General features: G+C 36.8%; 1 protein-coding gene across 4 annotated transcripts in view; it reads left to right on the top strand.

Moving 5' to 3' along the window:
• The window catches only part of DPYD (dihydropyrimidine dehydrogenase), an 861,482-nt gene that overhangs the window by 808,632 nt on the left and 27,359 nt on the right, over nt 1-25,491 (top strand). The gene's annotated exons all lie outside the window — the stretch shown is intronic.

Below are 25,491 nucleotides of genomic sequence, written 5' to 3'. Positions count from 1 at the left end.
AATTTGGGAAAGATAAATGACAGAATTAAAACCAAAAGTAAATGTTGATATGCATTCATATATATGTGTCCATGTATATTTTCTTACTTAATAAATGTTCTCATCCATTTTTTAAGCATCTCGATCGTGGATTTTCTTACATTCAAAGGACCAATAAAGAAAAATTTTGTAAATAAGCTAGTATATAAATGTGATGCCAGGGAGCATATATATTTTTCTTCATATATTTACTTTTTTTATCAGATTCAAAAGTAAGCGAGTCCTCTGGGCTATTGAAGGTACTATATTTCAAACCCTACTCAGATGAATTTTTACTGTTTTTCTCATATTTATTTGATAGTATAATACCAATTTCAGAGGACAATAAAGAACCAAGTCTCAATGAACTAGTTAAATTCAACCTTAATGTTAGAAGCAGAATTTATTAGAAAAAAATAAGTTTTATCTAGAGGAAGTGTGGTAAACTGTTTGTGTGTATATATTAGTACTGATGGACATATAGAGTAAATATGTTTCTTCTATATAAAAATACCCAATTTTTGGAATTCAAATGAAAACCTACAATGTTATGGTTAGCATTAGGATTTTCAGCCTATGTTTCATCAGCTGAAAACTGAGGTTTTTCCTTTAAAAATGAAATAAATGTGTCAGCATCATGTTTTACTATTCCCTGGCCACATGGAAGTTAACCTTTACTATAAAGATAATAGAGGATGGTCTGATCTAACGAGATCCAAGTATAGAAGAAAAATATCTGAGAGTATAGGCAACCTTATATTTAATTTGACTAATCAGAGCAGTGCAATTGAGAACTAAAAAGTCAATTGCATAAAAGAGTCATGGAATGATCATCCACTAGTCTCTCCAGTAGTCACATTCTTCTCAGGTCAACATCCAGTTTTATTGTCAATATTCAGGAAAAAAAAATAAAGATGCCAAGGAGTAAAGAGGGGAGTGTCTTTTTTTTAACTGAAGGGATAAAGTAAGTGATATAAGGAAAGATTAAAGCAACATTTCTTTAAAGAACAGTAGACTTGCTTAGTATCATCAGGCATGTAACAGGCTGACTTTTGGCAATGCCATATGGTAATTATCTGCCTACATATATGAAGAAATAAGATAAAATTAGTTATAATTAAGTTAAAGCAGTTTCATTTGAAGAATTCTTAACCATTCAGATTAAGAATACTAGAAAGAATAAGGAGCAAAATTACAGTCTCTGATGGTAAGTCTTTGAAATATAAGTGTATGACTCTTTATTCTAGAATATTCCACATCTACTGCTTTACAGTTATAAGTTGGATAGATTTCATAGTTCTTAAGCTTTATAGCCTAGTACTTCTAAATACTTATTTACTTTACTAAGTATATTTATCCCTAGCCCCATCACTGCCACAAAAAACAAAATAAAGCATTCTTCCTACAACACAGGCTTCTGAATGAAGTCTGTCTCCTCTTTAAGAGCTATTCGTGGTTCCCCAATAAAATAATACAACATGTAAAACCCAGCCTCTAATATGATAGTTACCTATCGTTCTAGGATTATCTCTTTTCATGTGTACTCCAGCAAACATCCACAAAGGAAATTGGCTACATGAGGCTAACTGCTACTCCTCAAATGCATTTTGCTTCCCTTAACAGCATTCCCATTGCCTTGAATGCCATTTATCTCATCTCTGGTACAAAAAACATTGCCATCCTTCAATATTCAAGAATCTTGGACAAACCCTCTGTGATTTCCCATGATATTATATTCCATGCCCTGCTCTAGACTTGAAACATGTATGTTAACTTCCCTAGATCATAATCTGCTTGCAGACCCAGGCCAGGATGCTGTCTCTCTTACAGTGCCAAGCATGGTACCTATGCTATAATGTCCCTTATTGTATTACTTTGCTTACACCATGCTGGGCTAATAGCTGAAGCCTTATTTCAAGCCCAAACCAACTAGGTTTATTTTTTATTTCATCCACACACAAGACCCAGGATCTGACTCTGTTTATAAGCCCACCTTTGGGCTAATTCGTTACCCTGGATTTGGAGTTTGGCTCCTTCTCCTGTACCAAGTTCAGCTCTTGTAGAATTCACAAGGACCCCTGAGAGCAAGAGGTGGTTTTCTTTCCAACAGAGTCATTACGTGCATCAACCTATACAATGCCGCCATTCCTGCACCCAATAAAAAACTGGCCAGACGTGACCTCATGATAATTCTTTGGGAAACATGTTTTTGAGCACCTGCAGCATGTTAAAAACTGTCCCATACCCTGAGGATTATTTAGTGAACAGCAGTATACTTACATATCATTGGAATGGAGATTAGATAATAAATAAAATAAGTAAATTATAAAGTGATATTGAAAGTCAGAAGTGCCAAGGGGGGAAAAAGTCATGGAAGGGATATGGTGAGAGCCAAGGAGTGGCAGGAGGCAGGGAAGAATTTTAACATCAATGGGGCAATTAGGAAAGGTCCCACTGAGGATGTGATATTTGAATAAAGGCTTGAAGAAACAATGTCTTGACAGGAGATTCCTACTGGAAAGGTAGCAGGTCCTCACCTGCTCGGGGGCTCCACCCCTCTGCATCTCCACCATGGCACTGGTGCAGTGTGGTGCAGAGTTGACCTCATTCCCGTATGGCAGCATCATTCCCAGAGTAAAGCAAGTCTCTATCCCTGGCTTATTCTCGAGTGGTGAAATACAGAGAGAAAAGAGTAAAACCAGAGTTATTTTATGATGCCCTGACAGAAAACACAGTGTTATTTATTACTTAGAACTCTCCCCAGAGATTAATCACCATTTAATATCCCTAGTTGACTAATATGCTCAGGCATCACCATTAATACATACGTAGACACTTGGCATTCCATTTTAGTAGTTTCACAAACATCTTTAGCAAAACTAACAAACAATGTGGTCCCAGATTCTTTTCTCCCTAAAGACCCTCCATATTTCTTCAACTTGCTGAGCTCACACTGTTTGCAGAAGAAGCTTTGCACTTACAGGAAAACATGGAGGGCTTAGTATGTGACCCATGGTTTTTACAGCCATACTACTAAAAACACGGTTGGGGATGCAGAGGAGAGACTCAGAGCATTTTCACATTTTCCTATTGACACGAATTGGCTGTTTCGGCAAGGGAAAGTCGTGGCATAGGATTTTTCAGATAAATTAACAGAATGAAAGTGCTAAATTAAAATTGCAACATTGATTTCCTTTTTAGCTCAGCTGTGCATTATATAAAAGGGTCAGGGGAAGGATTTATTATGTGCGATGAGTCTCTGTCATCCACTAAGAGACCGGTGTATAAAATAAAGTTGTCCATTTCAGACACCCTTTGTCTTCAAGGAAAGCTGTCTAGGTGGCCCACGGGTGGCAAAGGCGCTGAAAGGAAATGGAAATTGATAATCGGTCCTGTTAGGCTGATTCTCTGCATGTTCAATTCATATCCTTTTGAAAAGAAGAGATTAAGATGAAACCTCATTGAGGAATACACATTTTGAAGAAAATAGAAACAAAGGTTCTGCAAGGCTATTTCAGTTGGTGTCAAATGTGAGAACAAGGCGACACAAACTTATATGAAGAAGGGGCATTAACAAAATCCCCAGACAAAGAAGGAGCTAATAGCAAATATATGCAGCCGTCTTTGTGGATGCTCACAGGAGAAGTGGTACAACTTGATTTACAAAGGGCCTGGATAATTATTTGTTACTTGGAGCCAACCCTGCCTCTCCCTCTGCAGAGGGCAGGCACTGACCATCTGCGGGTCTTCGTTTCGCTTTTGTGTAGATGAGAATTAGCCACATTTCTGCATCTGGTAAGCTTTGCATGAAGAGATGTTTGAAGCACTGGCTTTGTTTTGTTTTAAATCTTTAAACTGCTCCCTCAGCTTCAGTCGGAGGATTACTGCACATCTAACCACGAATAAATTGAAATATCAGCTGAAGAGAGCGCATGTTGCTCGCTGGTGGAATAATGGACGGCAGGTGGTAGAGGGTTTTGTTTTCAGAAAAGCACAGGAGGCTAGAAGTGACAAGAGTGATTTTGTGAGAGGGCTGAAACTGTCAGGATGAAGTCACAGGGGTCAGTAGTTCCTGAGCTGACCTTTTTAAACAAACCCTGAGAAGACCTTTTACTGGATCCTCACAGCAGTAGCACATTCATGCCAGAAAGGTTGCCCCTCCTTCTAGATATTGAGAGTCCTAACAAAAAGCATATTTCCTATGATAGGGCCCATGTTCACCCACGTGGTAGCCTGACACTCCCTCTCCTGTCAGCCCGTGACACACAATCCTAACTGCTCACCTGCTCCACCACACACACACACACCAGCATTTGAGCTGTCCCTTAACACTTTCCTGTAGTCTTTGATATCATCTTCCTGTCAAATCACAGAAATCAAGGGACTGGGCTGCAAAGCGGGACACTCGTGTGCTAATTTCCATGTCATTGCTTTGAATGGTTTTCTAGCACGGAGAGCTGTTACCTGACTTCTGGGGACATACTGAAGGGCTGAGACCCACTGTAGATGGCCTAAAAATTCACTTCTTAACATTTATAAGCCAGGATTGTAGAATGCACTGGCGCATGGCTTTTTTTTCAAATATTGTTCTGTTTAAGCTCTGTAATGTCACTGGAAGTCACAATAAATCACACACTTAGTATGCTTTCTAATGAATACTTTTTGTTCAGAATTTCTAATACCTGAAGGAAAGAACCTTTTGTCCCTAAAGCCTGTGAAAAAAAAAAAAAAAGAGGGATTTTCTCCCTTCATCACTAAATATTGTTATATTATGATACCCCCTCCATTATTTTTTTCTTTCCTGTTTGCAACTGAAACAGTAATTTACTCATTAAACATCAATCCTCAGATGATCTGCTCCAAACCACCAAAATGTGAGTTATTAAAGACAGACAAACAAGTTTTTTTGAAAGTTTTGAAGCAAATAAATGTGATTATAAAACTTAGAATTTTTTTCTTCCGTTTGGTTCTATGTAGTGCTCTAAACTTCTGAGTTGACAGTAAAGGGGAAATTTGGTGACTGATCCCTTAGATAAGAGTTAATTTTTGAATCTGGCAGAAAAAATAATTTAAACAAAGCCCTAGAACCCGAATCTCCTTATTAAGTATTGATTCCACGTTCAGTACTCTTCAATGGGCACTGCTGTTTCCAGGCACTTAAACAGCAATGCAGCTTATATTGTTGGACCCTGTTTTTTTGATGCCCTCCTCAGTTCCTGCCCCATGCAGAAGCCAGGAAGCATGGAATCTACTTTACAGTTATCTCTTGCTTTCTACCTGTGTATTTGTAAATGGCTCTGTATGCTGGAAAAGTTTCTGGCTTAGAAAAAAATATGTTAAAAAGAAAGAGAAATGGAAAGAGCGTTTAAGCAGAAGGTTAAGAACAGGGCGGGAAACAAAAGCGGGAAAAAGAAGGTGTTATCAGAATAAAATCTAAATATTATAAAGAGAGCTCAGGGTACCCAGAGTCCAGGTGGAAGACCAGCCTGGACTGGGAGGAGATGTGCTGGTCTCTAAGGGATGTCACTTCCCCCTTGCATCGGCAAGGTCAGTCTTGGGAAGAACCAAAAGAACAGGAAAAATAAAACAAAAGGTGACATTTGAAAAGAAAAGAGCAATAGATACATACAATTACAATAAAATCTCAAGCAAAAAGGAAGCAAAAATGTATTCTATAAGAATGAAAACAGAATTCTTTAATTCTCTACTGTTAAACACAGGAGGCAAAGAGTGAAAAAGTGTTACATATAATTATTTGGTCAGAAAATCTAGAGGGAGGAGTAATTTCTTGTCAAATAAAAACTACTCAGATTGATTATGTAATCAATCCTCCATAGAACTGGAAACAAATTTTAAAATTTATTATTAAAAAGATGTCGGCACAAGTGATTTCACATCTGAATAGCTAGTAGTTTTATCGGGGTTTCTATGTTATTTCAACAATTACAGCTTATAGAAAGGTACAGAAAACTCCCTAATAAATTTATGAACCTTGACCAACTTTAATACTAAAACCTGACAGTAGTACAACCCAGAAAATTGCAGACCAAAATTATAGACCGTTTTCACTTATGAATAAAGATGCAAAAGTTCTAAACAAAGTATGATAAATTGCATCTTCGACGTTCTAGTGACACTAAAGGTTTCTCGCAATATGTATACAATGGATTATCTGTCTCCTAATTGTCTCTGTATTAACTTCATAGAATGAATGTGAGTAAACCTTAGGAAATAGGTTGAATTAGTATATGAGATACATGGTAAGAGTGCTTGACCCAGCTTCCTGTGAATGTCCTCTGCAGTTTTACAGCAATAAAAAAAGCCTTGCTTTAGCGTATGGTTCTGAAATTATCTTCTAGTGAAGATTGTTCAGGAAGTCTTTCTTCATCCATACATTCACATATAGTAGAAAGCAGCAGATAAATGAGTGACACTTGATAATTACAAGGCATTCAGCCAATCAATCAATAAAGATTTTATTTTGGAAACTTTGTACTGTTAGCACATTCAACCTGTCATATACTTTTATTCCAGGGGTCTGGAGTTGCTTTTTTTTTTTTTTTTTTTTTTTTTTTAGAGAGTCCTGCTCTGTTTTCAGGCTGGAATGCAGTGGTGTGGTCTCTGCTTACTGCAACCTCTGCCTCCAGGATTCAAGCGATTCGCTTACCTCAGCCTCCCGAGTAGCTGGGATTAGAGATACACACCACTATGCCTGGCTAATTTTTTTTGTATTTTTAGTGGAGATGGGGTTTCGCCATGTTGGCTAGGCTGGTCTCAAACTCCTGACCTCAGGTGATCCACGCACCTTGGCCTCCCAAAGTGCTAAAATTACAGGTGTGAGTCACCAGCCTGGAATTGCCTTTTTAAGCATTTTCAGGGGTAGATATCTGAAGACAACTCGAATCTGTCTGTACTATAAAACACTCCATAAAGGAGATTGTGTACAAAAGTTAATCCTGTAAGAAAAGCTACTCATTTCCACAGTAAATCCATGATTTGTCATTTTATTTATATATTTTTATTTTTATTTATTTTGAGACAGGGTCTTGCTCTGCTGCCCAGGCTGGGGTACAGTGACACAATCCTGGCTTACTGCAGCCTTGACCTCCTGGGCTCAAGCAATCCGCCCACCTCAGCCTTCCAAGTAGCTGGAACTACAGGTGCATGCCACCACACCCAGCTAAGTGTTGTATTTTTTGTAGAGATGGGTTTCAACATGTTGCGCAAGCTGGTGTTCAACTCCTGGGCTCAAGTAATCTGCCTTCCTTGGCCTCTCAAAGTGCTGGGACTATAGGTGTGTGCCACTGTGCATGACCAATTTGTCATTTTACATCAGCTATAGTTTATATGTGGACCTCCTAAGTCTGTGTCTTGGTAAGATGCACTGTAGTCTCCCGTTAAAAGGCAGCTGTGGTGCAGGCAGTTTGGGTGTCCTCATTGAATAGGGAGCCAGCTAAAGGGATCAATACCTAAAAAATTGTAGGTGCTCAGCAAACATTGGTTTAAGTTAAATGTTTGACTTAATTTATTTGGAAAGACAAACTTTTAATCTGTGTTTTTGTATATAAGTATTTTCACATATATATCTACCTAAATGTACTTCTTATTTGAGAGCTACAAATGGAAAAGAACTCACTCTAATAAAAGCTGGCGTTATAGTTTTAATTCTTGGGATGTTAGCATTGCAGTTTAATTCTTGGAGGATATTAATTTGCCAACACCCCATATAGACCTAGGAGTTTCATATTCTCAGGAATAAAAAATCTATATCCTCAAACATATGCAGTGCTTTGCTGAACTGAATGGACATTTCTTACTTATTATGTATTTAACCATATTTTAGAAGTGGGCCTGAGGTCTACTTATCACATTTCTGTCTGTGTAGTCATTACATATGCATCCTCCCACAGCATACATTTCTTTGGTATCTACCCTTCTAAATTATGATTTGAGATTCATATTTTAAAAACATATAAGGTAACAATTGTGACCATAATAATGATTGTAATTTTCTTCCTGCATAGGTTTTTATAACAATTTCTGCTAGTGTGCCGTTTAAGACAATACTTTTAAGAACATTTTCCTCATTATAAAAGTAGTATGTGCTCACTGTAGAAAATTAGGAAAATACGTAAGTATAATAAAAACTGTATTAGGATCATACTGTATGTGCTGCTCTAATCCTGCTTTCTCTTTCACTTAAAAATATATTATGGAAGCATTTTACATGCACCTTTTAATTCTTCTAAACATGATTCTCTTTCAAATGGCCATGTAGGATTTTGAGTGAATACCAATTTTGCCAATTTGCTATTTTAGAACTTTTAAACAATCAAATCAGAATCCGTGTTGATGACAAACCGAAGAACTCATGGGGGCCAATGCTGGTACTCAAAGACTTTTCTCTCAAACACAAAATGCTGCAATACCGTAAGAAACAAGTCAAAGCAAGAGAAGACCCCAAATTCAGCACCCACCCTTTATTCTGTGTGTTGACACAAAACATTGATGAAAGCAAGTGAAGAGTGAGCCTCCCCATATTGTCCTCTGTGTAATAGAACCCACACCATTGTATGAGCAGTAATGGTTTCTTTGGTCGTAACTTAAAGACATCCTATTTACACTAGGGTCCTTTTTTCAGTTGTGAATAGATTGCATTTAAATTACAAACTTGGAAGGGAGAGGTAAAAGGATTACCAAGTGTGAGAGATGAATGACGAAAAGCAGTAAAGCCTATGCGATCAGAAGGATAAGTCCTACAGTTCATCTGACATAAGAGATGGATTACAATGGCTCTGAAGTGGAAGACAGTTTACTTAGGAATTTAGCAGTAATTTGCATTTAAGGAATGCATTAGTGTATTCGCACATACAGTTTCATCATTGGATGACTAACAGGAATATATGGTATTTGTTTAAGATTTTATTGAATATGATGTGTGTGTTTTTTTTTTTTTTTCATCATTCAGGGAAAACCTGCTTTCCTCAGACTGTTGGCTGCCATAAGCACCATGAGCCATTAAATGATGTAATGATGCTGTATTGACACTGTCCTATGTATCTTTCTCTCTGTTGCTCATTTTGCCACAGAGAGAGTATCTTTAAGGGGCAGTGCCAGAATTAACCCCTGCACACTGATCAACAGAAACTTCTTCTAGAAATAACTAAGTCTGTCAACCTTTCAAATATTTAACTCATGCAAAGACATTCATGGAGGAATACAAGAGGGAAATCATTCTCTTATAAAATAGTTAGGACATCCTGAGTTTCTTTGAAGGAACAAATATTGCTTACGCTATTTTATCCTTGAATTCACATTAGAAGTTACAAATACAAATATATAATGTACATAGTCTTTAACTTAAAAAAAAACTTTAGCACCACATACCTCTAGAAGAGTAGAAGAGATATGGATAGGAAAATGGAGTCAAGAAACAATAAAGAAGTTTTCAGGCATGGACTTAACGCAGTTAAATTATGAACAATAACACACAGTAATGTCCACCCTCACCTCTCTTTCTTTGCCATAGTCACACATCGTTTTTCTGGGATAATGCTGGAAATAGAACAAGGCTTATTCTTTGCTTTTCTATGATGGTAAATTTTGAAGTTTTATTCATCCAAAAGTTGGACTTTCACTTATAAATAGGGTTTTAGGAATGATGATGTAATTTGCATGTAGCATCGCCCTAGGAGTAATGAGGTGCCATTACTGTATTATGGCTACCAACAGTGATGAGGAGACTTAGAACTGAGCCAGTAAGTATTTAGAAAACACAATGCATTTTACCAAATCTGAGACATGCATTTTTTCATTTTTAATACCTCTGAATCATTTTGTCTTACAGTTGATTATATCTTCAAATTACCAGCTACTGAATGTGAAAAAGTTTTAGTAATGTTTTAAACAATGTATTTTCCTTATATTTTCTTCTTTATTGTATGAATAAACAATGTATGATAGCATCTTAAATGTGATGAAATATAGAGCTGTGCTTTTAATTGGTAATAAATGAAGGTAATAGTACTTATAACTGATATTCAAATATATCAACATATACCATCTCCAAAACTCCCCTAGACAGACAAAACACATTATCTTGGAAAGACCTTCCACAAAAGAAAATTGAAAATCTCATCCTGATTCTGTTTAGAAACCTACTTTCTCAACTCTAACTAATGGGATATTGGGCCAGTGGATTAATGAATTCCACACATAATCCCCCCAAACTGAATTTATTCATTAAATTCACTTCTTCTTCCTCTACAAAATAGATTCCTAGGTTCCTAAGGCTAGAGGACTAACCAGCTGGATCAGTTTGTTACCTTTTCTTACCTTTCCTTTCTGATAGTCAGTAATGAAAGAAATGCACATAGTCAGAAGCAGTAACGGAAGGGCCCAGATTATCCCTAAATGGAAAAACCATCCCTGGATAACAGAGAGCCCACTGTGCTTTAAATCTTTCTATAGGATTCAATTCAAAATATTGAGGTAGAATATAGATGTCATATATGTATTATATATATGTATTATATGTATATGTATGTGTATATGCACAGTAGGCACACACATATTTAATTACACAGTTATAGGTGTTAAAAATGCTTTGACCACACTGTTCTAAAACCCACTCTTAAGAAGCAAGAATGTGCATGTTAAAGTTACTTTCTGGGTTAATAGAGATGAGAAGAAAAGTTATTGGGGTTTGCAAATTTATTTTAAACAGATTCTTTAAAAATACCCACTGACCTACATTTATTGAAAGAAAAACAGTCAACTACAAATGTAATTGTTACCCTATCAGGAATTTATTAATAGACAGGCTGCTGTCATCTTTGTTTAAATGCTCTAAGTTGACAGAATTTCATTTACATTAATGGGTGGAAAGTCCTTTTCTTACTTGTCCAACAAACTGGAGACAAAGTGCCTGCCAATGTTTTAATTTCTTTTTCATGTTCTGGTTAGAGAGTGAGAAGAATGCTTTCACTCCACAGTGTCATGAATATGATAATCTATGGAAATCACGGGAAAGCAGGTACTTAAGTTAAGCATATACTGTACTACAGGAATCCCTGATGAATTCAAGTCTCCGCTGTTTAGAGAAGATGTTGTTGCTGCCTGTGAAGTGACAGACTGCCAGATGTTCGTGAAGTAGCATGGTAGTAGGCTCAGATCTTAGCATCTTCCCTAACCCCCACAGATGACAGCATCTAGTTTAGGCTACAGAATGGTCTTGCTTTCATTCTTTAAGCACTAGTGTTTACATTTACTCGTCAACTATCAAATCTTCATTTTCTTAATTTTACTTATTTAAACATGTGGAGCACAAAATTACACAACTGTATGAGCAATCCTGACTTTATACAGTGTATGCAGTCTAAATGTGAAATAAGCAGTTCTCCATCACATACAACATGCTTAATCCATTGACTTCCCTTATAAATGCTGGAGAAATGGTTTTCTGAAGGAATGGGAAATGTTTACTATATCATAATATTAAGCACACAGCAAAATATTTTAAAAGCACTTTTTAAAAAATAAATACATTAAAATAGTGTCATTGTGTACATGAGTAATTCACAAAGTTAATAATAGAAAGCTATGAGACATTGCTAGAATTTCTATAACAAAAATAATGTTGATAAGAATTTCTATAATGATGGCAAAGAGGCGTCTTAAGTGCCTACTGTGTATTAAGCTCTGGCTTCACTCTATACAATTTATATAAATTATATAATCTTTACAACCTTATAAAATATTTTTCCCATTTTATGAGTGAGGAAACTGAGATCTTACAAAAGTTAAGCAAAACACGACTAAGTCAAAAACCTAGTAAAAATGGAGCCAGAATTGGAAGCCAAGCTAAGTTCAAGACTGTACTGTGTATAAATGTACCCAGTACCTTCATTCATTCAAGAGTGTACAATGAGCCAGGCATTGCTCACGGTTCTGGAAATTAGTAAATAAGATTAGTGAACATTTTATTCTCGTAGCTCATACCTTTTAGAGGGGTTGGAGATTTTTAAAAATAAGCAAATAAACAATGTGAATATTTTTTAAAAGGAGATGTGAAGAGTGTGATTTGAAAGGCCTACTGTGGATTGGGTGGTCAAAGAGTGTCTCTGTGAGGAGGTGACATTTTATCTGAGTCCTAAAACATGTGAGGGATCCAACCATGCAAAGATCCGGATGCAGACCAAAAAAAAAAAAAAAAAACAGTAAATGTAAAGGCCCTAAGGTCATATGACCTTATAAGACTTTTCAAGAATAGCAAGAACAGTATGGCTGGAGTGTAGTGAGTAAAGGGGACAGTGGTTAAAATATATTGAAGAGGTGGGCAGGGGCCAGATAAACCTACAGTTATGGTGATGTTTTCTGATTTTATTCTAAAAGCAATGAAATCATTGAAGGATTTTAAGCAGAGGAATGATCTGTCATAGTTTCTATTTAAGACAACTTTTCAGGATACTATAAGGAGGATGCATTATACCAAATCAAAAGAGAAAGCAGGTAGATTGGTTAGGAGGCTATTGCAGCAGCCCAAGGATGAGGCAATTGAGCCTTGGACTATAGCCATATCAGTAGAAATGGTAAAAAGTAGAGAGATTTGAGGTGTATGTACTACCCAGCAAAGGAGACACTTAGAAGTGATGTAGGATGAAAAACAGAATAGTGGGGGTTTTGTTTATTGTTTTTAAATAGAGATGGGGTAACTCTATGTTGCCCAGGCTGGTCTCAAACCCTTAGGCTCAAGTTATCCTCCCACCTCGGCCTACGAAGTGCTGGGATTACAGGAATAAGTCACTGTGCCCAGCCATAGGATAGCGTTTTAAGAAGGAAAGAAGGGTCAACTAAGTTTAATGATGCTGAGAGATAAAGTTAGATGAGCACAAACAAAAATGTGGCCACAGGATTTGCACAACAAAGCTTGTTGTTAACTTCATTATGGAAGCATTTCAGTTTTTTGGAATGGAGGACAAATTCCTGAAAAGGGTATGTTCAGGAGTGAATAGGAGGTGAAAGCGTGAGGACAGACACTATTAAAAATGATAAAAGAAGTTTGAAGGGAAGTAAATTAATGATGCCTGAAAGTGGCTGTAGGGTCACAGGAATTGTTTTGTTATGCTTAGTATATTTGTTTTTAGGATGAGAGAGATTAAAGTATATCTATGTGCTAATGAAAATAATGTAAAAATGAGGGTAAATTGTTGAATAGTCAAAGATAAAAAGAACAGAAACAAATTCCTTCATATGATCAGAGGGTATGTGAGATGGAGTCCATGAGTGGAGTCTTTAAAAGGGCATAGGATACTTCTCTTAGTAGTGGAAGAGAAGACAGAGGGTGAAAGTGCAGATGGGTGGGATGATTTATGTTTAATCCTGTTGCACTAAACGTTATTACATATTCCCTGAGGAAAGAGATCACATCTGTTTTATTCTCCATTATGTCTTCAATGGCCAGCCCATAGCATGTGCTAGACAAATTGTAAATACTCAACAAATACATCTGAAAGAAGGAGCCTTTCCCAAGAATGTAGTTTATTAGGTCTTTCCCTCAGTATATTTTCCTAAAACACCAAAAACTTTGATATTGTTGGGCAAAACAGTAGCCCAAAAACTTCAGGAAGTTCATGGCCAATGTAGAGAGAGCGGCACTAGTCTTGGAATTGGGAGACCTAGATTTGAGATGAATTCTGATTTATGGATGTTTGTTACTGTATTCTGTAGTTGCATGGAGAAGGTATTATTTGTGGAGCACTTTGCCAAACATATAAAATATACATTTCCCAAGTTTAATATTTCATACATGTATGATAATTATAATAGAAAGATATTTTCTTTACATTAAAAAATTTGCACTTGCTTTTATTTTCTTTCCAATATAAATCTCCTGCTTAGCGTAGAACTACTAAAAATTGACTTTCAAAATGATCATTTTATTCCAGTATGCCCTGAACTGTAACTCTAAATAGGGTTTTAGATGGATCAAAATGTGATACTTTATGTCCTGTGCTGTAAAAGGGATTAAAACAGTCATCCAGGTGTTTCTGCGTTGGAGGATATTAGGTATCATATTGCATAAATGTGGAAGAAAATTGATTAACCTATTCTTGCTCCGAATATAACCTGAATCCTGTATACTTTTTACTCCGTATTTATAGCAGCCCCATTTTCCTCATCACCTCATTTTTCTGTTTTCCTTTGCTTCCATTCCATTGTGCAAGGCAATTTTTATTCCATTTTCCCTCATTGGTTTTTGCCCTTGACATTCTATGCAACATTTAGCCATGAAAGCAGTAGCATTTTGAAGGTGGATTTCAAAAGCAAATTATTTCATCCAAGTACTCCTAAGGCACTGGAAGGACTGTTGCTGAGAAAATCTTTCTTTATGTGTTGGTTTTTTTTGTTTTTTTGTTTTTTTTTTTTTTTTTGAGAAGGAGTCTGGCTCTGTGGCCCCGGCTGGAGTGCAGTGGCCGGATCTCAGCTCACTGCAAGCTCCGCCTTCCGGGTTCACGCCATTCTCCTGCCTCAGCCTCCCGAGTAGCTGGGAACACAGACGCCCGCCACCTCGCCCGGCTAGTTTTTTGTATTTTTTAGTAGAGACGGGGTTTCACCGTGTTAGCCAGGATGGTCTCGATCTCCTGACCTCGTGATCCGCCCGTCTCGGCCTCCCAAAGTGCTGGGATTACAGGCTTGAGCCACCGCGCCCGGCTCTTTATGTGTTGTTAATACTCTGTGACATTTTTATAATTCAGAGTATTCACATCATCTTTACATTATGTATTACATTGTGCATAAATGAGATTTACGCACAATATAATAATACTTTGGTTCTATAATGCTTTAGAGTTTTCAAAATAGTAACAGCTGTATTTTAATCATCTATTAATGCTTTTCCTATTTTAAATAGTTGTGGTGAAGAACAAATGGGCTTGGTGATCATTGTTATTTCTGTTTTATACAGATGAAAATTGAGGCTTACAGAGGGCAAGTGGCTTGCCCCAGGTCATTCAGCTAGTTTCTGCATCCTAAGATCCTTGATCATTCTGCATATTACATTGTTTTAGTAGAAGGTTCTATTTTTCTCCCAAATCCTAAAACTCTAATATATAGCAAATGCAACCACATGTGTATCTATATTTTATTCTTACCTCTTTAGTAATTTCATGCCTGTTATCATTTATATTCACTTCTAATATTTGTGGTTGATTTTCTATAGAGTGCGTCTCAGATGAGTTTGTAACTAGACATCAAACTTTGTCAAGATAATTACAGTGTAATATTAGTTATGAACTATGAATTTCCCAATTCATACAGATTTATAATAGCTTTCATTAAAATATTTTTAGTTCTATTAATTTTCTGTACAGATTTCATTATTTAATAATGAGGTAAAATAGCTATAATATCTTTAGTTTTACCTTTTACTAATGAAGTTTATGAACCCCTCCAACCTTGGAAGTTTGATAAACATGATCCATGATATCCCTATGTTATAGCCTAATAGACTCAGAATGTTCTATAGTTAAGTAGGATGGAAAGAGTTATAACTTATGACTCAATCCGATGTTTGATTCACAGACAATGTGATGCCACCTAGGCATAAACCCTAAGGATTTCTAATTGTGAATTTGAAAACAAAACAGATCGCATCACTGGGAGGGACCTCATAGATCATGTAGTCAAACCCCCTCATGTTACCGGTGAGAAAACTGAGATACATGAGAGAGTCGCCAGCCTGCCACAGGTCACAAAACCAGCTGACAGCAAAGCTAAGATCAGAGCCCCATCTCCTCATTCCCAAGTGAGGACTGTTTCCAATATGCCACATTACCTCCCCCAGCAAGATGCCTCCCACGGGGCATTGCTTCTTGAAGATGAAGTATATTAAATTCACATTTGGCTGCTAATCATTTTCTCAGCAGCTCTATGGTATTTCATTAACTTCTGCATGTAACACCCTGGCCTTTCACCTGTATTAAGCTGAGCTCATTAAACTTGAGGCCAGTAATAAACAGGACCAAACTAATTCAGATATGTTGCTTGGTATGTGTTCAGCATTTTTTTAATGGTTTCTACTGTGTGAAACATTTTCCCTTCACAATTTGTGGAATAAGAAAAACAGGAAGCATCGATTTCAGGGAATGGAGTGTGTAAGTGTTATGCGTCTTTATGTAAATAAAAAGTATATTAAACACCTACCTTATACAAAACTTTGTAAGGACTACAAAGAAATATGAGTGACAGCAGAGCACAGAATCTCACATCAGGCAGATTTGGATTTGAATCCTGGCTCTGCCATTTATTAATGGTCAGAATTGTAGCAAGTTTCTTAGTCTTTCTGCCCCTCAGTGGTGTTGTGTATAAATGGATACTAGAATACCCACTTCATGGGTATTCTTTATCTTCTTGGCAATAAGGAAGAGATAATGTACTCATGTGCTTTGCAAAGTGTCTGGTATATAGCCATGATCAGTTAATAAGCTGATGAAGGTGATGATGATGGTGCAATTCCTTCCATCTCCCTTGCTAAATTTGTAATCCCCTCTCAGCTATTTTTGAGGAACTTGATTTTCCCCATGTCTCCTCCCCTACCTCGTCATCTCTACAAAATACAAGCAAAGGTTCTTTAGAGTGCAAGGAAAGTAAAACTAAGTCATTTTACCCTTCCCAGGTCGTCCAGCAACACTGCTTTATGTTCCTTTTGACTAAGAAGTAACTCTTTGGCAGCCCATAGACTATGCAGCCCCCAGTTAACAAAGTTCCTATGTAATTTTAAAAGTTAAGAATCTGACTGAGCAGGGGATGGTGATAAAGGAGGTGTCATCTACAGAAAGATGACCAGCAAAGAGATAGAAATAGAAGTCTGTCAGGAAGAATGACAGCATGCAGGAGTTTCAGGGCAGAAGCCATTGTGAGTCACAGTGAGGCAGTCAACAGGCAGTGTGGGAGTGAAGATCAATGTTGGATCTACGGTGTGGGCACAGGTAGTCAGTGTTGGGTCTCTGTTTCCTGGATACTACATGTATTAGAGTTCTCCAGAGAAACAGAGCCAATTCCAATTCCCATAATAGATTCCCTCTTATATATCCATAACCAATAGGTTATATATAGATAACCCATATTCAATTCCCTCATATATCTATATACAGCCTATTGGTTATGTTATTATAGCATGTAATACAGCATATATAACAGGTTATAGGTTATATCTGTGTGTAACCCATTGGTTATATATAGGTATATAAAAGGGAATTTAATATGGGAATTGGCTCACATGGTTATGGAGGCCAAGAAGTCCCATGACATGCCATCTGCAAGCTGGAGAACAAGGAAAGCCTGTAGTGTAATTCAGTCTGACTCTGAAGGCCTAAAAACTGGGGGAGCCAATGGCGTACTTAACTCTATGCCTGAATCTGCAGGCCTCAGGACTGGGAGGTGAGGGGGGCAGCAGGTGGTAGAGGAGATGACTGGGCGAGTGGTATAAATCCTAGAGTCCAAAGGCCCCAGAACCTAGAGCTCTAATATCCAAGAGCGTGTGAAGATGGATGTGCTAGCTCTCACTCCAGAAGAAAGAAATAATTTGCCTTTCCTCCACCTTTCTGTTCTTTGCAGGCCATCAACCAGTTGGAGGATGCCCACCCACATTTTCTTTACTCAGGGCATATTTTCTTTACTTGATCTACTGATCTGAATGCTAATCGCTTCTGGAAACGCCCTGACAAACACACCCACAAATAATGTTTTACCAGCTCCCTGGGCATCATCTTTTAACCCAGTCAAGATGATTCATAAAATTAACCATTACACCGTAGAACCGTTTTAAATTTTCTACTATAACAGCTTTGAAAATAATGATAACCTGGCCGGGCGTGGTGGCTCATGCCTGTAATCCCAGCACTTTGGGAGGCTGAGGTGGGTGGATCACCTGAGGTCAGGAGTTCGAGACCAGCCTGGCCAACATGGTGAAACCCCGCCTCTACTAAAAATACAAAAATTAGCTAGGTGGGGTGGCGCATACCTGTAATCCCAGCTACTTGGGAGGCTGAGGCACGAGAATCACTTGAACCAGGGAGGTGGATGTTGCAGTAAGCGGAGATCATGCCACTGCACTCCAGCCTGGGCAACAGAGTGAGACTCGGTCTCAAAAAAAAAAAAAAAAAAAAAAAAAAAAAGGGAAATAATGATAAACTTAGAACTCATCTAGTTCACTTTTCTACCACTACCAAAATCCCATCTCCAACATTCTGGATCATTCTCCCTTTCTGCTACCACCATCATCCCACAGTCCACCCTTCCTTCTGCCACTATGAGGATCTGGTCACACATTTTCAAATATCTGGTGTTCCCATATACCCTAAAGAATAAAATCCAAACACTTTGCCCAAAATTCAGAGCCCTATCTATAGATATTCCAGCTTAGTCCCCCACTATCTCCCTGTCACTTAGTATATTTTAGCCGTATAAGGGTAAGCTCATCTTATAGTTTCTTCACTTCATTCCCTTACTTCTCTTCTCCTCCTACAACTCGACACTGTTTTCCCCTTTCAGAATTTTTCAGCATAGTTTAAATTCCTCCTTCACTGTAAAGATTGTATTAACCTCTGAGTTGGAATTAATTGCTCATTGGATCTGGGTTACATCAGATTGTGCATGTCGTCCTCTACTTATCTTATTTCTCCTTACAATGAAGTATGTAAGCCAGATGTCAGCTGACTTCATCCAGTCCTGTCCTTCTGGAGATTGCTACAAAATCCCCAGAGATTCTGTTCTCTAGATTACTTCTGGCTATAAATTCCAGCTATCATTAAATTCTGAATCTCCCTCAAATCTCCCTCCTGTTGGTTTCTATTCTTTTCAGCTATATGCCAACCCAACCATGAAACTCAACCCTGTTTCCCCGATTTTCTTCCAAATTTCTCACCAAGGCATGTAAGTGTGTAGCAGATGTTCTTGGATAGAGGCTATGGAGGAGGATTTAGATTGGAGCAATGCAAACATCTTAAAATTCAATAGTGACTCTCCCTGTTTATAAAAGTCCTTCAGCCTCATAACAATAGGCTTTGCTCCCTCTCTCTTGCCCTCTCTTTTCACACTTTCTTTTACCCTCTCCTCTCTTTTCTATTCCCCCTCTCCTTCAGAATTCTACATTTCTCCATGCTTAATGGTTGGACCATCTCTTTGTTCTGGTTTCTCCTAAAACATGCCATCAATACCACATTTCCTAAATCCCAACCTAGAGGTATTTCTTGAAAAATCCTCACTTTAAAAAGTCTCTTTACAGTTTGTAAAGAGATACCTGATGTGAGTTATTTAAATTGTTTCAATATTAAAATAATAATTTCCTTATCTCAGTTCCTTTGAATCTGACTCAATCATTTTCATAAGGCTAAGAACTGCTTTTGGAAGGAACAGCCTCCTGGTCCTCTTTGTGGCCTAGGCTCCAGCACCTGCACAGCACTTAGCAGAAGCAAGCCTTATTTCCATCATCCTTTGCTAGCATTCCATGAATGTTAGATTTTCTTCTCTTGATTGACATTATTCCTAATTCATGATCTGACTTCATCACTTCACAACATCATGCACTCTGCCTGCTTTTCACAGGGGAAGTGCCTCACCCTCTTGTAGCTTATGAACAATGGAGCAGAGGGTTAGCAGTCCATTGGCTCCCTGGTGCCTTTTCCAAATTGTCACCCTTCTCCCTCTGCTGTTTCTTCCACCTGGAGGATTCTCTTCCCCTTTCCTGACCTCACGCCTCCACCTGCACCACTTGCCATCCTGCCTTCACCTTATCCTTCAGGGTTTAGCTCGGATGACACCTCTTCTAGAAAATCTCTGACCCCTCAGCCTGGGTTAGATACACATTGTCACTGCTCATATAACAGTTTGTGTCACTTCTGCCACAGCCCTTGTCACAGGGTATTGCAATTGTTATTAATAATAGGCTCTTTAAGGTCACACACTATCCTTTCTGTATAAATTTCAAGTGTCTGGCTCCTTATAAATGTTTTCTGAATGTATGAAACACAGCTTTTCTGTACATATGATTTTTTTACTTCATGTCATATTTAAAAACCTATTTATATACTTTAATTTGCTTCTGAAAGTAATTGTTTGGGATTGTTTGACAATTCAAACAACCAGAAAGGTTTTGTAAATATATTCAAGATATTCGTTCATTCATGTATTCATTCATTCATTAAGCTCTGAAACATTATATTCAGCACCTATTATGTGCTGGATCAAAGCTGCCTGTCTAGGATCTCAAGCTGGGCAGATGGACGCATAAGCTAATGATGATAAGGCAGTGTAGTAGGTGCAGAGATGAAAATATGCCCAGGATATTCTAAACCACTGGGCAGGGAGGGTAATCGGTAAAGGAGATTACTTAGGTGTTGTGAAGACTGAGCTGAAACTAAATAGCTTAATTGGCATGTTCTAGGTGAAAAAGACAGGATGGGGTATTCTGGCAGAGGGGAGGCATGAGCAAACATGGAAACACAGAGCACAGTACGCAATGCAATAGAAGCAGTTAAGGCTTATGGGAATAAATTGGCAGGCATGCATTTTGCAAATATTATTCTATTTAATGCTTATACCAACATCGTGAGTTTGATACTGTCATTCTCATTTCATTGATAAGGAAAATTAGTGGCAGAATAGTTAAGTAATTGGCTCATAGTCACACAGCTAATGAGTGCAAAACTGATTTTAATGCAAATTTGACTTCTAAATTATTTCCTTAATCACTATGTGAATGTTGACTTTCTACTTTCACTGTGAAACATGAACTATCTCTTTTGACTGATTTAGATATCATACATTTGATCAAAAGTTGTATGCTTATATTTATCAGGTTAAACTAATACTCATATTTTATATCTTTTACATGTCCAATGCCAGTGTCCTGATTTGCATCATTGGCACCACATAGCACTATGGTAACATGTAATATGTTGATGAACTTTCTGTCTCTGTCTTTTTATTGTTTTCCACTGTCCAAATTTGATAATATCATGAAACATTGCGTACTGTTATATCAGTGATTAAGCATTACATGCCAGTTACACATGGGAAAATCTGAGCTTCTGATTCTAAACCATGCTAAAACTTATTTTGAAATAAAAACAGCATCCAATGTAAGTAACTGATTACTTTCATAATTGAAAAGAGGAAAGAAGAAAAGTAATTGAATTCAGAAAGTACAGAACAAAAGAGAGACTTCTCATCTCTATCTCCTGTGCTACCTTGAATCATGCTGAGCACACAGAGACTGAAATTAGGGTGAGTTAGAAACTTTACATGGATTACTTTATTTAAACCTCAAAATGGCCATTTTATAGATAATGAAACAGACTCAGAGAACCCATGCTCTCAACCATTAAACCACACTGTTCCCATATTTTTGATTTTAGGTGTCCAAGAACTACTTCAATTAGGTTTTTGAGTTTTTAAAGATCAACTCTTTGAACATTTTTTTTCTTCATTTTTCTCTGCAATTATTGGTTATTTTATTGAGTTCAAACAGTTTTCCAAGGAGTCTGGCGTATTATTCCTTGAGATAACTGAAATAACCAGGTATATTCGACATATAATTCAATCTGACACTAGCCCTTCATGAATAGCAAAAGATACTTATAAAATTAATAACAATTATATTTTGTACTGCACTGTATGGAAATTGTTTAGCCTTTAATGTATCACAAGACAGTTCCTGGCCCAGAGTGGATATTAAATGTTGTATTTGTTGAATAAATGTCAAAAGACTGATAAATAATAGAACTATGTCATAGGCAAACATGTCTTTTGGGGAAAAAAAGTCAACTTTTAGATATCCTTTACATGTAACTTATCCTTTAGTCTGTCAGTTGTATACACACACACACACACACACGAAATAGGTATAAAGGAGATAGATAGATAGATAGATAGATAGATAGATAGATAGATAGATTGATTTCAGGTTTATACTGAATGAGATACATATATATACATATATATCTGATACTGAGTGATATATTCTGATATAAGCCTGAAATATTTTCATCTTTCACATATTACAATTTGGATATCCAAGTAATTACTTGTCTTTCTGTTATTGTTTCCAATTAGATAAGAGAGTGTGATTAAGAAAATAGAGTTGATCCATTACAGTACTACAGACTAGTGCTATTAGGCAACTTGCTGCCATTCTCATAAAAATTATGCAATTTAAACTGGAAGATGCAAGTGCTTGCTTCTATTACAAACAAGAACCCTTTTCTACTTCATAATATGCTCAATTACCTTTAGATTGATCCATGAATAAATTATAATCCAAATAGACTTCTTTACTTTAAAGCTTTGCTGGCTTAAGGTATCATTGTTGATTCATTATGTTGTCACTTTTCTATCGGCAATGTAATGCTTTTTATATCTGGATAGAGACAGTTTTAGTGTAAGATACTGTTATCTTTAAATGAGTAGGATTTAGCCTTTCTGGTGAGAACAAATTCATCAATGATGAATCCCTGGAGAAACTATTGAAACAAAAATCACACCATTTCTGAGCTTTGTTCAGTTCATCAGTTACAAAGCAGCTTTTGATAGTCCTAAAGAACTTTTTCCTTTGTTTAAGAAATATAGCATGACGCTCAAAACCTCTCACTTTGAGTTACCGCAGGCTACAACTTTTCTGTAAGAAAATAATGAATGAAGAGGAAAAGCTCCTGCTGCTGGCACTGTCAGGTCCTGCTGCTTCTCCTCCTGCAATAGGAAATCAATTAACTATATGTTCAGGCAGAGATTTGAACTAAATGCTTTATTAATCATCACTGATTGCACACACACACAGTGACCAACTATGCATTCATCTTCACTCTTTCTTAGCTTTGTTTTGCTTGCTTGCTTTTTCCTTTTTTTTTTTTTTTTTTTTCCAAGATCAGAACACAAACATATGCCTAAATGTGGTATGTGTAAAGGTGATCGGGTGTTCCTTTGGTGCAGGAGGGAATTGATGTTTTCTGTTTTCAGAAAACTTAATTTTTTAAATGTTCGGTACTCAAATATCCTTAGGACCACTTTAATATATACAACGTATTTTTAAAGCACTTAAATTTTCAAACTAATAAGGAAAGCAAAATGTCTACGGCAGCCTTGAAGTTTTGGAAGCTGGTACTGTGCCATAGTCTCTGAGAGCTCCACGTAGCAGTGAGGAATTAAACAAAAATGAACCCAGTTTGATTTGGAGATTCTTGGTGGAAGGTTGAAGGAGCAGTCACTGATATTTGGTATTTTTTTGCTTTCAATTAAAAAAAATTGGCAAGTTTTCCTTTTAGTCCATTAATTCTTCTAACCAATGCACAAAGAAAATCCTGTAGGAATCTTTATGTTAAATTGAGATTCTCTCTTTAGGACTAATTATAAAACCAATTAGCACATTAGAAACTTAGCATGTTAGCCAGGGGAAGGCTGTGTAACATAATTTATGTATGGCAAATGTGGTCAATCATTGCAAAAAATGACAGAAAGTGTCAGGCTGTTGGATATTTACACAGGCTGTATTATATTCAGCATCAAAAGATTTTCAAATATTTATTGTTGTTATTACCATTGTTGAAACAATTTGAAATCATTATGGTTTAAATTTAACTCCATTCATTGTCTGCATTTGGATAAAGAATAATCTAAATGAAAAAAAAAAAATGCTATCCTCTGATGTACACTTAAAGGAAGATAGATTTGAAAGTTCCAAGAATGATTTATTTTGAATGGCCTTTACAAAACTCTTAGGTGACATTAGACGATGTTGAGTAAGGTAAAGCCCAAACAGAGAATCATGTAAACCCCAACAGGGAAAATAATGGTTCTGATTTTCATGGAGCCTGCTAACATGAGGCATCTGCTAGAACCAGAGGTCATATGTTTCAACACGTAACCATTCTTGATGGTCTTTGAGTATATGAGATTAGGATTGAGATGGCCTTGAGATATAAGAGAAACACGCAGGGGATGACATTCTGAAGATTTATATCATGTGGACATGTGCTCACCACTTTATGTGATGTTTTCTAGACCCCAAAGGCATGTCTTTGGCACCAAGTGTAATCCCTAACACCTCATATGCCCCAAGAAAAAGCCACTTCATAAAAGGACATTTCAAAAAAGCATTGTCTTTTCTATATTAAGGATGCTTATATATGTGATAAGGAGGACTTGTCTTATACTCTTATTTATTTTATGCTTTTAGCAAGTCAGTATCACTTGTTTTATAGCAAAATAGATACAAAATACTATCTCCCTCCATATCATTTCATATTACTGCAACCATTAAATATTACAATTTAGGAAAGCATTAAGGTATAGAGATGAAGTACTCAGTTCTAGTCTAATTATATATAAATTAATTTGGCATTCATAACATTGTTCCCATTTACTTGACTTGTTGACATCATTATAATGAATTGATAATGGAAGTAACAATCTTAGATATTTCCACATAAATATGTTCTTCACTAATATAAATTACAGTTGCAGTTTGCACTTCAGCTTAATTGGAACATGGTTTAAGTTTAGCTTACCTACTCTACTGAGGTCTCTAGAGGACCAGAGAACTCATTTTCCTCGGGCGTTATGCAAGATGAAATGTGGAGGCCAGTGTTTTGAAACAAGTGTGATTTTTCACCAAAATACTTGCTAGGTCAGAGATCAGGGTGACCTTGGAGTGCTGTAGTTTTCCAAACCTCCATCAGCTAGATAAATGGGCTTTATTCTGTAGGAGAGAGAGTGTATTTTTGCAGTCTTATGAAAAAGACCTAGCACTTCCAGGTTACAGGCCGACACAAAACATTTGGAATTCAGTGATGTCTATCACCAGCAGTATGTGTCAGTAAAAGTGAAGATCAAAGGTTCTAGAAGAGGGGAAGGACAAAGTGAAGAGAAAATAATTGTGGGATAATGAATGGTATGAGGGCATTTTCGTGTTAACTTGAAACCACTTAGCATTTTTCCATGACGCCCAGGTATCTTTCTAAATGAACTTTGTAAAGTACAATTGAATAACCTTGAAATTTAAAGCTCCGTGATGTGATTTTGAATACTGATGGAGTTTGTTTAAGCACTGTAATATTTCCTCTCCTTTTCATTTCTGTTTTTGCCTCCATGCAAAATAAAATTTATTTTCTGTATAGAGAAATCAATATTTTTACCATTTTGTTTTTCAGCTATTCCAGTAAATTGCAATCAACATTAGTTACAATCTTTAAAGAGATGTAGTAAGAATTTGAACACAATAAAATAGAGATCCAGATGAGAACTTTGGCAAAGTACCTTTGCTATTGACAAAAGCATTTGTCAGGGACTACAACTGTGTCTATATCATGCTGAAAACCTGATGAAGGGGAAAAAAGCATCAATAGATTTCACCTTCTGTCTATATAAACCAAACAAATGGTTTAACTAATAGCTATTGTTTTAAGTGAATGGGTTTGGTTT

The sequence above is a fragment of the Macaca thibetana genome, chromosome 1 (assembly GCF_024542745.1).
Source record: "Macaca thibetana thibetana isolate TM-01 chromosome 1, ASM2454274v1, whole genome shotgun sequence".
Taxonomy (NCBI): domain Eukaryota; kingdom Metazoa; phylum Chordata; class Mammalia; order Primates; family Cercopithecidae; genus Macaca; species Macaca thibetana.
This window is presented reverse-complemented; position numbering and strand designations above follow the sequence as displayed.